Raw genomic sequence first — 6,000 nt, forward strand, 5'->3', positions numbered from 1 at the left:
CCATCTGGAAGCTCTTCAGAGGCATAATTTCATTCCAGCCCAATGTAATTAAGAATTTGATTTGATTAAAAAACAAACTGAAGGAGAGAAACAAGGTTTCTCCTCATTCCCTCCCTTTCTTCACAAATAGGGTGCTCATTAACAAGGCGTATGCACATGACGGGGCCAGTTCAAGGGAGGGACCCCTCCCCCTTGCCCTTGGCACCCTTCCTAAAGACCTATGGCTAGTGGGGCTGTGAAAGGGGGATAAGGGGTACAGTTCTTACAAGAGATCAGGGAAGTCATCAAATAAAAGCTAAGCATTTAAAAAATTCTAATTTGGCTCCAAGATACTAGCAAAATACAGCAGCTGCACAATGTCCACAGGAATGAGATGTCCACTTAATTAAAGCATGGCCAGGCAGCGGGCGTCTCCCAGGGAGAGAGACTCAGCAGTACTGGGTACTGACCAAACTAGACCTGCTGCCAATAGAAACCGTGGTCAGAAGGGATCACCAGCTCGCCTCTCCAGGAAGATGGGCTTCAGAGCCAATTTGGGTAAAAAAGAAAAGGAAAATAGTAGGGTGAGAGGAAAAGATTTGTGATACTGTATTATTGGCCATGACCCAAATAATCTGCCTCTGACCTACTCCAGCTTATCTCAGAGACTCTAATGAGAATTGTGTGGTGAGCTTTTATAAAGGGCAATTCCAAATGAGACGAGGAAGGTCAAATACTGCGTGGGCTGCTCCTGGCAGATTTCTGCCCAGGCTCACCTTCTCACTTGCTCCCGTTTGTGGGAATGCTAGTTTTTTGTTTTCTGAATCTTCCCCCTTTTCCTATTTGAAGAGGCCCCGTTTGAGTGTATATGCAAACTGAGCTAAGCAGGAGCTGGAAACTCTTTTTTCCAGTGTTCCTATGTGGTCAAATTAAAGCAGAAGTTATTGAAAAGAACTGGCACTTACAAAGAAAGTTCCAGAACTCAAGATTGTCATAGGATGGGGCTAGCGCATGAACTCTAGGGCTTTTAACAGTGGCTGCTGGAGTTGATTTAGCTGCTTGCAATGCCATGGACTCAGGCTTTTTCTATCTTTCTACTACATCATCCCTAGAGAATTGCCTTTTGTCCTCATGTTTGTTGATTCATGGGTGCAAGAGGACTGCTGCAGGTCCAAACATCACATCTATACTCCAAGCAGGAAGGAGGGTGGAAGAGGTAGCATTGGTCCCATCTATTTCATTTTATCAGGAAAGCAAAAACCTTCTCTGAGTTCCCAGAAGACTTCTTATATTTCATTGGTTAAAATGAACCATGGTCACATGGTCACCCCTTGCTACAAAGGAGACTGGGAAAGTGGGTGTTTATCTGGGAACCTTGCTGATCTGATCAAAATTATTTCCATTTATAAGAAGATGGGGAATGGGCAGTTTATAGGCAATGAACAGTGTTTTTGGTAGGTGCTTAGACTACTGAGTAGCAGTGTCTATTAAGGAAAATAACTACTCTAGCTATGGCAAACAGAAGAAATTCAATGCAGGTATTTGGTTGTTTGACAAGAAGTGTCAGAAGGGCCAAAGGAGGGAAAGAAAGGGGAAAATCAGGTTACCCAGGCATTAGGAATTGTAGGAAGTCATTACTGCCCCTAGGCTATAGCTGTAGGAAGGAATATGATGTTACCCCAAATTTAGGATTGCTGGACTACCAGACTGCTGGTATATCTGCTGCTGCTGACCTCTTTCAGGATGTCAGCAGCCTGTGCTCTCACTTATACCCCAGGAGCTTGGGAACCTGAATATCTCCACCCTGACAGTGCTGCTGCAGGGCCAGAGCTCATGGGCACTGAGCTGCCAAAGCTGCTGCCACTACTGCCCAGGAACGCAGGAGTTACCCCTTGCCTGTTACTTCTACTTCACTGATGATACCAGAAGCAGAAAGAACAAAAAGATACCTTTTCCCTTCTTCCCTCCTTTTAGTCTCCTCCAGTGCCTGCCACTGGCAGAACCTAGCGGAGAGGGAATGGACCTGAGAAATGTTGTAATGTTGTTTGCGGGCTTCCAGCCCCTGTGAAATAGCAAGGAGCACAGATGGCCAGAATGGCATGAGACAAATGATGACACAGGCATCAACCTCCTGCAGTGGTGGGAAGAGGTGAGAGTTGATGCCATCAGGTTTGTGAGGTAGCATGGGTGTGCACTGTCTTCTGTCTGCACTGACTGGTTGAGGAAATGGAGAGTCAGGTGACAAGAGTAACCCAACTTCAATTATTGGGTGGACCAAAAGGTTCCTTTGGTTTTTTCCTGTAAGATGACTCTAGTAGCACTTAGTTGTCTTTAACTTCATTCGAAACAATTTTGTTAGATTGTATGTGACAGCTGTCATATCAGTGTGCATTTAAAAAAAGACATCAAAATTGGTGAATTTTTGTGTAGCCATTTTAATATTGACGATAGAAGAAAAAAACATTTTTGGAATATTATGCTTTGTTATTTCAAGAAAGGTAAAAACACAACTGAAACGCTAAAAACGATTTGTGCAGTGTGTGGAGAAGGTGCCGTGACTGATCGAATGTGTCAAAAGTGGTTTGCGAAGTTTCGTGCTGGAGATTTCTAGCTGGACGATGCTCCGTGGTCGGGTAGACCAGTTGAAGTTGATAGCGATCAAGTCAAAACAATAATTGAGAAAATCAATGTTGTACCACGCGGGAGATAGCCTACATACTCAAAATATCCAAATCAAGCATTGAAAATCATTTGCACCAGCCTGGTTATGTGAATCGCTTTGGTGTTTGGGTTCCACATACGTTAAGCAAAAAAACCCTTCTTGAGCATGTTTCTGCATGCGATTCTCTACTGAAGCATAATGAAACCATTCTGTTTTTAAAACAAATTGTGACGGGCGATGGAAAGTGGATATTGTATAACAGTGTGGGACGGAAGAGATGGTGGGGCAAGTGAAATGAACCACCACCAACCACACCAAGGGCCGGTCTTCATCCAAAGAAGGTGATGTTGTGTATATGGTGGGATCGGAAGAGCGTCCTCTATTATGAGCTCCTTCTAGAAACCAAAGGATTAATTCCAACAAGTACTGCTCCCAATTAGACCAACTGAAAGTGGCAGTCAATGAAAAGCGTCTGGAATTAGTCAACAGAAAACGCATAATCTTCCATCAGAATAACGCAAGACCGCAGGTTTCTTTGATGACCAGGCAAAAACTGTAACAGCTTGGCTGGGAAGCTCTGATTCATCTGCCGTATTCACCAGACATCGCACCTTCAGATTTCCATTTATTTCGGTCTTTACAAAATTCTCTTAATGGAAAAAAATTCAATTCCCTGGAAGACTATAAAAGGCACTTGGAATGGTTCTTTGCTCAAAATGATAAAAAGTTTTGCAAAGATGGAATTATGAAGTTGCCTGAAAAATCGCAGAAGGTAGTGGAACAAAAGGGCGAATACGTTGTTCAATAAAGTTCTTGGTGAAAATGTGTCTTTTATTTTTACTTAAAAAACCGAAGGCATTTTTTGGCCCACCCAATACTAACATAATGGGAAATCCAGAAATAATTCTGTTAGTTGTATATCCAAAGAGCTAGCTTCTAGATCAAGAGATCCTTTCATTTAGTTCTACCCTAGATGATGAGAGTAGAACTAAATTTCAACACTTGAATTGATTTTTAAAGATGTCTTCTGTGAACACTGTCTCATGTGTGATGTCATTTGAGAGTATAGAGGAAAATAAGGACAAAGGATCTGTCTCAGTGAACAAACCTCTTGAAGAACAGTCAAACAATTCTCTAGTAGTGCATTTGATAAGGCCATTGGAGAAGAAATCATAGTAAGTTGATTATGGTCATATTTCCTCTGTAATGTCAGCTTGTGACCTCTGTTTGAATGTAAGACTCTGGTTCACCATGACAGTGAATACTTGTCCATAGAAGGGATATGCACAGATTCTGGCTAGAGAAACATTAACCTTAGGGACAGTTTAGAGCAGGGGTCCCCAACCCTCGGGCCACGGACCAGTACTGGCACCAGGCTGCACAGCAGGAGGCGAGCAGCAGGCGAGTGAGCAAAGCTTCATCTGTATTTACAGCCGCTCCCCATCGCTCACATTACCGCCTGAGCTCCACCTTCTGTCAGATCAGTGGTGACATTAGATTCTCATAAGAGCATGAATCCCACTGTGAACTGTGCATGTGAGGGATCTAGGTTGCATGCTCCTTATGAGAATCTAATGCCTGATGATCTGAGGTGGAGCTGAGGTAGTGATGTTAGAGCTAGGGAGTGGCTGCAAACACAGATTATCATTAGCAGAGAGGTTTGACTGCACAGAGACCATAATCAATTACTTGCAGACTCAGATCAAAACCCTATCAGTGAGTGGCAAGTGACAAGTAGGGTGCATCTGGTGGCAGGCTTTACAGTGGCAAGTGAGTTGATGTACTTCAGTTGTACAGCTGCAGCTGGTGGCAGGCGTTAGGTCAGAATCCAACACTTATTTTAGCCTGCGCGTGGCCCGCCCGTTATTCTATTTACCACTTCCATCCTCGCCTCTTTCCCGCACTGTGCACTTGTCTCAGTCACAGTTTTGGTAAGCCCACAAGCTGACCCTAGCCAAAATAAGTAAAAAACAAATGTCACTGGAGAGCTTTTTTGAAGAGGGGGAAAGACGCAGTGATGAGACAGGAGAAGAATCTAAGACTGCCCACAAAAAGAAAGCTGCATTTAAAAGAAAATACCAAGAGTGCTACTTAAATCACGGGTTCATTGCAGCAGGTGATTTACACTCTCCAAGCCTGCTTTGGGTAATACGTGGCCACTGGCTATCCAACAAAGCCATGAAACCTTCAAAACTGCTTTACCACATGGAGACCAAGCACCCTGCATTAAAAGACAGGACTTTGGAGTTTTTCAGAAGAAAAAAATGGACAGGAAGAACAGAAGCAATTATTGAAGGTCACAACTTCATCAAATGCGTCTGCACTGAGAGCATCATTCTTAGTGGCTAACCACATTGCTAAAGCTAAGAAACCCTTTACTATTGGTGAAGAGCTGATCCTGCCTGCTGCTAAGGACATTTGTCATGAACTTTTAGGAGAGGCTGCAGTTCATAAGGTGGCATGTGTTCCTCTTCTGGCTGCACCATAACTAGAGGAATTGATGAAATAGCAGAGGATATTGAGGCACAGTTGTTGGAGAGGATTAATGAGTCACTGTGGTACACAATCCAGGTTGGTGAGTCTACCGATGCTGACAACAAGGCAACAATGCTTGTTTTTGTGCGATATATTTTTCAGGAGGATGTGCATGAGGATATGTTATATGCACTTTTGTTGCCAGCTAACACCACAGCTGCAGAACTATTCAAGTCTTTGTTTCTGTTTTTGTTTTTTTTTCCATTTTAAAATACTTAAGGTATATTTTACTCTTAAGACACTTAGAATTTTTTACTTTTGCTTTGCTGAGGGATTTAAAAGAAATCTTTGAAATGTCATTCCAAGGAACAATTAGGTTATCATTTTTGTGTCCTACTTGTAGAACAACTGCAGTTGTCCAGCAGAGAACGTGGAGCAATGAGGAGTCTGTATCATAGTCACAAACACACTGGAGAAACCAGTGGGGAGCCCCTTTTTGTCCTTTCTGTCCTCCAGCACCTACACTCTCTCTTTCTCTCTCTGGAATGAAAGAAAGAATGTGGAAGTGCCTAACAGAAACCAGCTCATTTTACACTAAAAAAAAAAAAAAAAAAAAAAAATCCCCTTGCCTCTTTCCTTTTCTCTCTCCTTCCCTCCCTCCTGCTCAGCCTTTCAATCCCACCACTTCTGTAGTGATGTTTATTCAAGTCTTTGAATGATTACATATCAGGAAAACTGAATTGGTCATTTTGTGTCGGTACATGCACGGACAGAGTGGCTGCCATGAATGGACGGCTTTCTGGTTTCACTACTCAGGTCAAAGAGGTCGCTTCTGAATGTGAGTCTATGCACCGTGTCATCCATAGAGAAATGCTGGCTAGCCG

The sequence above is a fragment of the Tursiops truncatus genome, chromosome 3 (genome assembly GCF_011762595.2).
Source record: "Tursiops truncatus isolate mTurTru1 chromosome 3, mTurTru1.mat.Y, whole genome shotgun sequence".
Classification (NCBI taxonomy): domain Eukaryota; kingdom Metazoa; phylum Chordata; class Mammalia; order Artiodactyla; family Delphinidae; genus Tursiops; species Tursiops truncatus.